Source organism: Oncorhynchus clarkii, chromosome 17 (assembly GCF_045791955.1).
Source record: "Oncorhynchus clarkii lewisi isolate Uvic-CL-2024 chromosome 17, UVic_Ocla_1.0, whole genome shotgun sequence".
In the NCBI taxonomy this organism is placed as follows: domain Eukaryota; kingdom Metazoa; phylum Chordata; class Actinopteri; order Salmoniformes; family Salmonidae; genus Oncorhynchus; species Oncorhynchus clarkii.
In genome coordinates, this window is record NC_092163.1 from 19473645 (window position 1) to 19486334 (window position 12690).

The window sequence follows — 12690 nt, forward strand, 5'->3', positions numbered from 1 at the left end:
CGGTAGCAGTAACATTATATACACAATAAAAATGAACAAAATAGCCCATTTGGTTGGGAGAATGTAAAACGTCAACCATGTTCTTCGGCGCCATCTTCCAAGATTGTGCAGCATTTCCTATGAGTTTGTCAATTCTACTCAGTTCTCTATTCTCTTCTCTTAGAGCGCCAGTCTAAGAGAAGAAGCCTGGTCCCAGATCTGTTTGTGCTATCATGTCAACTCCTTGTCACCCATTGACAATGAGCAATTTAATTCGCAAGAGCAAAAACAGATCTGGGACCAGGCTAGGCTATTTCTCTTCCCTCCCCTTCTCTCCTATGGTGCAGAAGACTGAAATAGCACACAGGACCTCTTGCCTACAGTTGCCCAGAGGTACTGGGTTTGCGAGTCCCTCTGTTTCACTCAATTCAATAATGAGATGTAAATGTCATTTATCAATGATTAACGGACGTGCCTGTTCGCTGGTTGATGCTCAGAGCAATGTTCTTTATCAAAAGGGCACCAGTGGGAGCTTCAAAAAGAAGGCATCTTTTTTAAAATTCCACATGGTAATGTATTCCGGGTCTCTTGCCGATATATCATCCTGTACTGTATCATCAGATGTGGTTATAACTTTGTTTTATTGTACATTTATGCAAATCCAATGACTGCTCGGAGTCTTACAGTGTTGGCGGGAAGAATTCTTAATATCATGGAAACTTCCAGATGTTGGTTTTAATTGAATGATTAAGGCCTGTAGTATATTCTACATCTCCCACCTCCTACTGTATCTGCAGAGGAATAACTCCAGTGGTATTTAGCAGTGTGTGTGCTCCCCTGTGTGCTGTGTTGACAGGATGGTGACGTTTCACCATGGCGACCAGTCTCTTGTCACCCAGCTTGACATTCTAGCCAGCGCTGGTGACAGTCAGGGACTCATTTGGCCAGGTTCCCATGGTGATAACAAAGGCACAAACACACATGTGCACCTACATCAACATTTCAAGCTGTACAGTAAGGTGAGAAGTACCGGTGAATGAAAAGGGAACACACACACACACACACACACCTGCCTACCTATCTGACTCAGCAGTGTCAGGGACAAGAGAACAGCATTTGGCAGCAGATCAATAATGCATCACCTATGTGGCTATGTAACCTCCTCATGGTACAACAGGTAATGTCAACACATAACTCATCCAGAGACCCTGTTGGTACTTACTTGAACTCCTAGCAGCATACAGGTCCTCTCTAGTCATGAGAGGAGAGGACTTAATAAGCATTGTCCTTACTACCATGGCTACCTAATCATCCACAGCCTCCAATTGATTCATAGAAACACTCTCTTCTCCACCGTAACTCATGACCAGGTCGTTGCTGCAACTTGGTAAAATAAGGGTTAAATGTACCAGGTTATGATATATGTCACGTCCTGACCTTACTTCCTTTTTTATGTCTCTGTTTTAGTTTGGTCAGGGCGTGAGTTGGGGTGGGCATTCTATGTTTTGTGTTCTATGTTTTCCATTTCTATGTGTTTGGCCTGGTATGGTTCCCAATCAGAGGCAGCAGACAATCTTTGTCTCTGATTGAGAACCATACTTAGGCAGCCTGTTTTTCCCACTTGAGTTGTGGGTAGTTGTTTTCTGTGTCTCTACCAGACAGGGCTGTTTTGGTTGTGCTTTTGTTTACGTTGTGTTTCAATGTTCAGCTTATCGAATAAATCTAACATGGACACTTACCATGCTGCATCTTGGTCATCTCCTTCCAACACCCGTTACAATATATTTTTACCATGTCATAGAACAGGAGTGTGAAACTCATTCCACAGAAGGCGGCAGGTTTTGGGTTTAAGACCTAGACAACGAGATGAGGGGAGTTCCTTACTAATTAGTGACCTTAATTAATCAATCAAGTACAAGGGTGGAGGGAAAATCCACAGACTCGTGGCAGTGGTTCTTAGATACATATCTCTTGGTGATTTATGGATCCAAGAGGCTCTCCATCATGACAGGGCTATGGAGGAGAAACCTGAGGAATCCACAATTAGGAACACTTCCCCAAGCCAGAGATGAGATGCGCACATAACTTGTACAATTCACATTCCTGGCGCTGCTCCTGTGGATCCAAAACCATCCGATACCCATGCTTCAGAACATTTGTGACAGGCGCGAGGAGTTTCACGTCTCCGTTGCTGACAGAATTCCATGAGAATGGCCATGTCGAGACGCCAGGGTCACATTCACAATCTCCTCACTCTAACAAGACAGGGGAGGATGGCATTCATTGACATCTGGAATCATGAAGAGACAGAAAGCACCCATTCCTTCTTTGTGCCTTTCCCTGTAATAGTTCATTAGGTTGCCAAGGGTCTGGCATTCAGGGGCCTATGAAAAGTATTCCATAAGGGAAGTCGTCAATATAGGCTTCTGTGGGGCACATCATGGTAGTAGCATTGATAGCCAGTGATAATGCTAGTTGATAAACAGGAAGATGATTCATCTTGGGACTTTTTCTAGTCCAGAACCTGAAGCAGAAGTTCCATATGTAACTGGTATACGTGTCTAATTAGAGATTAATGAGAAAGTGCGTACACATCACATAGTGGCTTACGCTAGTGCAGTATCAGTGATCTCATCTGGTCTAATCCCAATCTGCTAATCCAGCCAGGTTTTAGCAGGGGTCTGGGAAAGACATACGGGCAGCGGACTGGAACAGGCTAACAGGCTAACGCTACGCTAACTTGGCCCCTCCGGATTGTGGGACAGGGAGCCCCCATGAGCTGTTCATGCTGACCCGGCCTGCTTGCTGGGTGCGTGGGCCAGGTTGATCATGTGCACCACGATCCTGATCATCTCGACCCTGTCAGTCATTCTGCGCAGACGATTCAACAACCGAGTCAAACCGTGAGTACATCCAAGCCTAACCACCGATAAACCATTCATCCCTTTTACAGTCCCTGCTTGCCCGTGTCTGGCATAGAGAAAGTTAACTGGTCTAGACGGAGAGCTCCGATCCCTATCATGCTCTGGTTGGGGGCTCTAAGTTTGATGTCTGAGGGCTCTAGTCTTGTTTGATGGATTTATTATTGTGTGGGATTTGCAATGAGAAAGATTCCGTTTTGCCAGCACTTGGGCTCTTCAGTTCGAATCATTTGTTAGAATAATTTGTCATCTCCACTCTCTATCTCTATTATGTGTGATGAGTATAATGCCAGTACGGAGTACACCAGATGTATTTGTTCTAGTTCCCCCCAGCCTTAAGGCCCTCCCTGTCCTTGAATGTCATCTCACTGTGACTGTCTGGGAAAAGAGGCAATTATGTGGTGTGAAAAACACCAGGGGTCGAGGGTTGAATTGATTCAAGGTGATTTTGTGCTGCGAAGCTGGCATCGTTAGTGTGAAGTGTGCTCAGTTAGTTCCCTGCTGAATGTTATGTTGAAGGACAGATCTTGGAACAACCATTCTGGGAGAAACCAGAGGTTTCTAGTAAATATGAATTGTTAACGCCATGGTGGCCATAAAACTCAAGATCATGGGGAGGACATCAATTGCGGTACTACAGCATGATACCTAAATAACAGACGATCTCTTCATGCCAAGGTGAGAGAGGAAGTAAAGTTCAGTATGTGAGGTTATTTTGTTTTGAGGAATGTAAAAACACCACTATGATGGATGGAGGCTTGGGTGTGGTGGTTTGGATGTCAAGCTGATGCCAAATACCAGCCTGTACCCGGTGTGCCAGCCTCCCAGTCAACTCTGAACTCAAGTTGGGCTATAAGATTGTTTACAACAAAAAAACGACCCAAGCTTCCATCGCCTCACGTGTTGTTTTGTACCATTATGACTCATGGATTACTGTCAAGCCATTTAAATCCATCCTTAAAATGCTTGTCAGGATAATCTTTGAGATAATCTTTCTCTGCTCACATTTGTCTAACTCTGCGCAACAAGAGAACAGGCTGTGATCGGGTTGAAAAGTTTGAGTTCAAAGGTTGAGGGTAGACATTATGGCGTTATTGAAGTTAAGGCCAGTTTGCCAGGGAGGAGATGGGACAGCCTGTTCTTTCGCCATGAGATTTACAACCAATGTGAGCATTCTATTGTGTGATCAATTTGACTGGGTGAGACAGTGCTACTGTAGTGTTTCACCATCAGCTCTGACAGTCATAGTCTTAGATTGGTCTGATACACTATTGGTTAACACTTTATTAGAATAGGCCATCTGTAGATGATCTACAGGCTATTTGCAGACTATCAGTAACATTTGAAATAACTATCTACTAACCCTAGCCCTAGACCTACCCTTAACCCTTATCCAGGCTGTATCACATCCGTCCGTGATTGGGAGTCCCATAGGGCAGCGCACAATTGGCCCAGCGCTGTCCGGGTTTCATTGTAAATAAGAATTTGTTCTTAACTGACTTGCCGAGTTAAATAAAGGTTAAATAAAAAAATAAAACAAATTAAATTATTCTAACCCTAAACTTAACCTTTACCCAGACCCTAGCCCTAACCCTTACCGTAACTGTAACCTTAGCAAGCAGTTGCTTATCAACAGATAGTTTGTTGGTAGTATGATCATCGGTAGAGCATCTACAGATGGACTATCCAGACTATCCAAATAAAGAGTGACACACTACTGTCCTTGGAGAGCCTTGTTGCTGGAGAGTTGAGTAGAGAGAGAGGCCACTGAGGACATTCCCCTGACAGTCCTTCCCACAAGCACATACTTACACAGACAACATTACAGACACTCCTCAGCCACCCACAGTATCACTCTCACACAGCCAGTCCAAAGAAATAACACACTTTATGTAACAGTACCTCTTCAGCAATATACTTTTTTTTTTACCTTTATTTAACTAGGCAAGTCAGGTAAGAACAAATTCTTATTCTCAATGACGGCCTAGGAACAGTGGGTTAACTGCCTGTTCAGGGGCAGAACGACAGATTTGTACCTTGTCAGCTCGGGGATTTGAACTTGCAACCTTCCGGTTACTAGTCCAACGCTCTAACCACTAGGCTCCCCTACCAGATACACTGGATTTTTTTTTTATGACGGTCTACCAAAAGGCAAAAGGCCTCCTGCGGGGACGGGGGCTGGGATTCAAAAGAAATGTAATTGAATTAAATAAAAATGTAGTGAAATGTGTTGTTTTATAGGGTCAGCTGTAGTAGTATGACACCCCTGGAGCAAATTACGGCTAAGTGTCTTGCTCAAGGGCACATCAACAGATGTGTTACAGGCCCGACACTCTAACCGCTAGGCAACCTTCCGTCCTGCCACCCAGTTTACTATGTAAAAGCATTCCCTATCAGCTCAGCACATGGAGATGCCACAGGGCTTGGGGTGGCAGGAGTGGTTTGAGTATATTCAAACATCTTCCGTGGGACTGAGACCCAACAACACAGATCTTCTGTTTACCCCTGGAGCTGATTAACACTCTCTCTATGAACCTCTGGCCTGCCGTACAATCTCTGGAGGCTTGTTTTAAATCAAGTAAAACACACACGCGCACACACATACACAGGCATTACAAGCACAAACAGACTGCTTGACAGATATGCTCGGGTAGTAATTCTCTCCTCTGTATATTGAACACTGACTACATTACAAGCGCCAAACATGTTCTATGCAGATTGTGGAACACTGCTACCCACCAACCTGGAAACAGTGACACATTGCTTTGCATTGAACCAAACTGACTGTGCAGGCTTTGTGCTTGACCAGCTAAAAGGAGAATCCCCCTCAAAAACCAACAAAGCAACCAAAAATCATGTCCTCAGAGTAATCTGTCTCTCTCTTTCTGGCAGGAAGTCACTGAATCACTAAGGGATTGGTGACAGCCCGTGCCAAAAAGGCGAGCAGTCACCATACTTACACTTAGAAATCCCAGAGTTATTCAGCTGTGGGAGTTTATCTGTCACACCCTCCTTTCCAGTGCTAATACGATCTTTCACCTGCTGTCCATCCACCTCTCCACCCCTGCTTTCCTCTTCTCTCCTCCTTCCATCCATCCTTTCAGCCATCCGGACGAGCTGGGGGAGAAAGAGATGGCATACGTGCAGAGAGAACTGCAGTCCATGGAGAAGTGAGGCTCACCGCGCTGTCAGGCATCAGTTGCAGGTACATTACTACAGTAAATGTGGATGTACTGCAGACCGAAATAGCCTTCAAAAACACACGCCTGTCATCCTCATGGGCCTCTAATGGAGTTTACTTGCAATTTGTGAGTAAAGAATGCAGTTTGTTGTGTCGGTAGTAAAGTTGTAGTTCAACTGGTGCTGTGGGAAAGCATACCAACATCAAAGACCATGCAGCATAGTAGACATACTGTACAGCACCAGTCAAACGTTTGGACACACCTACTCATTCCAGTGTTTTTCTTTATTTGTACTATTTTCTACATTGTATAATAATAGTGAAGACATCCAAACTATGAAATAACACACATTGAATAATGTAGTAACTAAAAAGAAAAATCAACAAATCAAAATAGATTTATGATTTTAGATTTTTCAAAGTAGCCACCCTTTGCCATTATGACAGTTTGCAAACTCTTGGCATTCTCTCAACCAGCATCACCTGGAATGCTTTTCTAACAGTCTTGGAGGAGTTCCCACATATGCTGAGCACTTGTAGGCTACTTTTTCTTCACTCTGCAGTCCAACTCATCCCAAACCACCTCAATTGGGTTGAGCTCGGGTGATTGTGGAGACCAGGTCATCTAATGCAGCACACCATCACTCTCCTTCTTGGTCAAATAGCCCTTACACAGCCTGGAGGTGTGTTGGGTCATTGTCCTATTGAAAAACAAATGATGGTCCCACTAAGCCCAAACCAGATGGGATGGCGTATCGCTGCAGAATGCTGTGGTAGCCATTATGGTTAAGTGTGCCTTGAATTTGCAAATAAATCACAGAACGTGTAACCAGCAACGCACCCCCACAACATCACACCTCCTCCTCCATGCTTCACGGTGGGAACTACACATGCGGAGATCATCCGTTCAGCTACTCTGCGTCTGACAAAGATCTCAAATTTGGACGTATTTCTTGGCCCACGCAAGTCTCTTCTTCTTATTGGTGTCCTTTAGTAGTGGTTTCTTTGCAGCAATTCAACCATGAAAACCTGATTCACACAGTCTCAAATTAAAACAGTTTATGTTGGGATGTGTCTGTTATTTGGGCTGCAATTTCTGAGGTTAGTAACTCTACTGAACTTATCCTCTGCAGCAGAGGTAACTCTGGGTCTTCCTTTCCTGTGGCGGTCCTCATGAGAGCCAGTTTCCTCATAGCGCTTGATGGTTTTTGCGACTGCACTTGAAAAAACGTTTAAGTTCTTCAATTTTTCTGCATTGACTGACCTTCATGTCTTAAAGTAATGATGGAAGGTAATTTCTCTTTGCTCATTTGAGCTGTTCTTACCATAATATGGACTTGGTCTTTTACCAAATAGCGCTATCTTCTGTATACCACCCCTACTTTGTCACAACACAACTGATTGTCTCAAACGCACTAAGATGGAAAGAAATTCCACAAATGAACTTTTAACAAGGCACACCTGTTAAATGAAATGCATTCCAGGTGACTACCTCGTGAAGCTGGTTGAGAGAATGCCAAGAGTGTGCAAAGCTGTCATCAAGACAAAGGGTGGCTACCTTGAAGAAACTCAAATATAAATATAATTGATGTCTTCACTATTGAGTGGGTGTGTCCAAACTTTTGACTGGTACTGTAAATAAGAGGTCAAGCTCTATAGATAAACTGACACGTTTAACCATATCTACATATCACTAGTTGCTCCAACATGTGGAGAAAGAGCGTGAGAGAGACACAGGCTTGTTATGGGAACAGGCTCAGGGAAAAGTATAAGACCTGCTCCCTCTGGTTTCATTCCAGTAAATTAGTCAAATTGGAATCTGGAGCCGCTCTTCCCCAAATGCATCTGGCTGGCTAGTCTTTGTGTTTCCATGGCAATACCAGTGAAGCTTCCTGGATGGTAAGCATCAATAACCACCCAATCAGAGTTTAGGCTTAGTGCTAGTGAGGTGCCGTAGGCTCCGGGGCCCGCATTCACAAAGAGTCTGAGTAGGAGTGCTGCTAAAGGATCCGTTTTGCCTTTTAAATCATAATGCATATGATTATACGGGCAGGAGAGACCCTACTCTGAAACACTTTTTAAATACAGGCCCTGGATTACTACACAGAGACTTGGTATAGTAGTGGATACTTTAAACAAGTGTCCAGGAGTCGAGCCAAAAGCATTTTAGTCCCAGGTGGCAGTGCATCAGGCTAGCTAGGCAAGCTAAACTCTCATGGCTAACATGTGTTTTATAGTACAGAGTCTACCTATACAAGACAGTCTACTGGTTTAAACTTTCTGGTGGAAATTCCTCTTTTCAGATCCTCAGGCAGCAGCAACCAGTGGTGACCAGGCTGTATGGGAAGAAAAGGAACAGGTTAGAGTCCAATTATTCTATTATTTTCTGATTTCTCGATATTAGTCATCCATATAACCCCACTAATGGCTACAGTTTGTAATAATTATGATTCAGCAGCAGTGCTAGGACAGTAAATCATTAAATCTGTCTTCACATCAATAATGGCTCTTTCTTTGTCAGATCGTTTATAATGCAGAGAGAAATGCATAGATCATCTTTCCCATTGATCAAAGCCCTCTCTGTTATATTGCCGGTCCAATTACACAGCTAATTGAGGTTGAAGTAGCTTTTCAGATATTTGAGGTTGACTAAGTCTGAGATGGTTTAGCCTCGTGACTAGGGGCAGGATGTACTGAATGGCAAGGAAAGAGCCTTGCCCTAACCAGAGGAACTCTAGCACACAGGGCAGAGTATCAATGTCTCAACTCAAGTTGCAAATACAGAAACAGTGTCAGTCACCTGAGACAGATAAGAGGGGGTGGTCTGGCCAGAAACACCCAGCTCTGTTTGGGCCAATTCCAAACACCAGTGGAGTGGGACTGTCTGGGAGTCAGAAAGGAGAGAGAGGACGCTTCTTCAGCATGCCTGGAGCAGAGGATAGTGCTCGCCTGCCAGGGCACTGGAGAGATGTGAGGGAGTGGAGCATAGAGAAGAGACAGAGCCCCAGAGTAAGAAAGACCTCACCTGAAACTCCCTTCATCCATCTCTCACCTGCACACTCTCTCTGTGTTTTCTCATCTCAGGCAAACTACCAACACTAAATTGTTGTGTGTGTCTGCTACGACCTGGGGTGATCCACAAAGGTGAACTCTCTAAGGGTTATAGCTTGTAAGGGTTTTACTCTCATGCCACCTTTCCTGATGCCGTTGATCAGCCCCCGTACTGTATGCACTTCTATGTCGTTTTTGAATGTACATAGATGGATTGGATGGAGTGTGTGTATGTGACTGTGTGATGAGGCAACTTGGAAATGTCAATCCATCAAGACTTGAGACTTCTGGGTCACAAGAAAACCAAGGGAACACACAGTTCCTGGGGAGAAATCCAGCATGCTGCTAAATGTTTTATGGCAATGCGAGGTGGAAAACTGCTCCCTTAGCCTGAGAAAATGTGGCATAAAGACATTCTGCTTCGCAACAACGTCTCGCTCTCATTGAATGATTCATGTCCTTGCGTGTCAACTGCTTATCATCCCCTTGTCTGTCTGATCTCTTTTTTCCCCCCTCTCTATCTCTACCTCTCTCTCTTTCACAGATGTGGGTCCAGGATGTAGAACATGTCCTCGGTTCAACGGCTAGGCAACGGGTGAGTCGATCCAAGTCTCTGTGTGATTTTGTGATTGCCACCACTCTAGCGGACATCTGTGTTGTTTGAAGTTGAATTCTGGGAACGTGTTTCGAAGGACAACCTCGTCTTTGGCCATTCCCTGTACAGGAATATTTACACAGTGATTTATCCTGTCAGCTGATAAAGGCTTTGAACCATGTGCTAAAGGAGAAACGTCTACAGCCTGAAAACTCCATACTCAATAGACAAAATGGTTACAGTTTGTAATAGTGTCCGAAAATGTGTTTTGGAGGATGGTCTCGTTGCTTTTAACCTGTGTCACACCATTGTTGCAGTAGCATTAGTAGGTTCGCTAGTCAGCAGCTAACTTACAAACTAACTGCCTCTCTCTTCCCCCTCCCAGTGTGCTTCCCTGGATAAATATCCTCACCACGAGCCTGGGGATGGCTCAAACCACTTCTCCCCTTCCTTCCAAGACTGGTTTCCCTCCTGTCATCCAGCCCTCACGTACAGACAGCTGTAGGTCCTCTGCACCCACAGACAGAAGAGCTAAGCCATGGACCACACTGCTCAGCAGCTAAAATGGACAATAGCAGCATGAAGCCTTCCTCGTTGATTGATTTGAAATGCTTACTGGTGTGAATCATCTAGAAACCATCACAGGTAGCGCTGCCACAGAGGAGGAGTCGAAGATCTTCAGTTATATACCAGAGACACCAAAGCTCATGAAAATACATTTCTAACCTTGTCCAACTCTGCATTGAAAGCAAAGAGGAACAGAGGGGATGCAACCGTTCCAAAGCATGATGTCTACTCCTCTATGATAAGTTGCTGTTTGACATTCTGGAGAGGTGTAATCATATGAAGACACAGATGTCCTCCAAGAGTCACACTCTAATAAAGGATGATGGAAAGTCAAACAAAGACCAGAGTTTACAGTCTGACCTTCTGTGGTCCAAGAGGCTAGAGACCAATTCTTCCCTCACACCACCCTCCCCTCAATTAAATAAACAAGCGATTTGTCTGAGCTACTCTCTGTTGTATCTTTGTCTGAAAATGTTGGTAGAGTTCGAAGTCTGCCAGTGGAAACAGGAACACACAACATATGTGCACCTACAGACCACATGGCTAAGTATCCTTTTGAGAAGTTGTTGATTCTATTGGAGGTTCTGTGGCTTAGGAGGGAAATGGGACTGTGTGGTTGGTAGTTGAATGATTTCTTGGAAGCAGATATGATTTGGTGTCTATATATAGGGTCTCAACAGACGGAGCAGTGCGACCTGTACTGTGTCAGCTGACTTCCTGGTCCCTAGTCTCCTCGGCCCCCAAATGAGATCGAAGACGCCATGCTTCCTGGCTGATTAAATAAATGATTGAATCCTTGTTGTTGCTGTTGATTTTTCCCCTGTTGTCCTGGGGATTTCGTTGGCTTGTTTGTTTTCGTACGTCAGGGGCACAAAGGGAGGCACGTTTTTTTTTTACGAAAAAGTAAAAAAATGCATTGCCATAAAGGGAATTGGGCGGCATTGGATCCACTCTATTAAAGGGACATTTTCACAATCATCTCCAGTAAGTCGGACCCCAGTAAGACTGGCTGTCCCCATTGGCGTCGGCTAATGGGGATTCTCATTTTTTAAAATCCAAGCACCACCCCAACATTAACATATGTGAAACTGACTGGCTTCTATGTTTTGTAGTAAAAAAGATAGCGGAAAGTAAGTGTTTCCAATTACATCATCAACCAATTAGTAGACAATTACTAGGCAATTATTAGGTAATGCCTACTCATAATTGGTTAAACTCACACTAGCTCCTGTCCTCCTCTGGGTACATTGACTTCAATACAAAACCTAGGAGGCTCATGGTTCTCACACCCTTCCATAGACTTACACAGTAATTATGACAATGTCTGGAGTACGTCCCAAAACTTATCAGAGCGCTTGCAGCATGAAGTGATGTTGTCCACCCAATCAACGGATCAGGGAATGAATCTAGTACTGAAAGCATAAGCTGAGCTAGCTAGCACTGCAGTGCATAAAATGTGGTGAGTAGTTGACTCAACGAGAGAGAAAGACAATAGTTTAACAAATTACTTTCTAAATTAAGGAGAAGCTTGAGAGAGAGAGAGAGCTATATTTGGTTGTATTTATTTTATTTTCACTTTCACTGAGCTATCAAATGCAGCTAGCTAGTGTAGCCTACTCAAACACCCGGGTAAAAGAGAGAGGGATGCTATGTTAGCTAGCTGGCTGTGGCTATCCAACACTGGAACTCTTCCAAGTCAAGGAAACTTTTGGTTTTATTAAGTTATTACTGCTAAACTGCTTTCTGAGTGTACACTGTACTGCATGATTGTAGCAGGTTTACTAACCCGTTAGTTTTAGTAGTTCTAGTTGACTATGACATGACAACGATGTAGGCTATGTGTAGCAGTTAGGGTCCTGATATGAAGGTTTGGCTTTTTCTTCTTCTTTTGCCTGGTCACAGACAGTTGATGTGTTGTGCACTGAAGTCCACAAGAGAAGGGAAAATATGAGAGAAGGAGAGCGCATAGATAGATAGCTGCAAAAAGGAATTATACATACAACGAGCAAAGTGATAATGCTGTTTTTAATGTGGCTGCTAGGAAAGTGAAATGTGTTAGAATGTGATCTGGGGTGTATTCATTCCACCAATTCTGTTGATAAACGTTTCTTAAACAGAAGCAAACGGAACGAAACGGGGATAAACATACCTGAATTTGTCCAATGGAAACTCTCATTTGCAACTGTTGGACTAATGATTACACCCTAGATCAGCTAGATACAGGCAAGAGTGTGCAAGGCGGTATTGAATGTGTCACTGTCTGTCACCTTGATTACTCAAAATTCTCTATTTAAACTTGTTGTAGCAACCTCATGATGGGTAAATTAGAGTATCACATAGTACTGACTGGACCAACTACCAATCGTACATGGCACAATGTCAGCTGCATCCAGCAG

General features: G+C 43.9%; 1 long non-coding RNA gene across 1 annotated transcript; it reads left to right on the plus strand.

The window, feature by feature from the left end:
- Nucleotides 1-7880: 7880 nt before the first annotated feature.
- Nucleotides 7881-10736, plus strand: LOC139369631 (uncharacterized). The gene is made up of 4 exons (XR_011627051.1): nt 7881-7980; nt 8385-8440; nt 9677-9727; nt 10113-10736. It is a non-coding gene; the product is annotated as an uncharacterized lncRNA (long non-coding RNA).
- The last annotated feature ends 1954 nt before the right edge of the window (nt 10737-12690 follow it).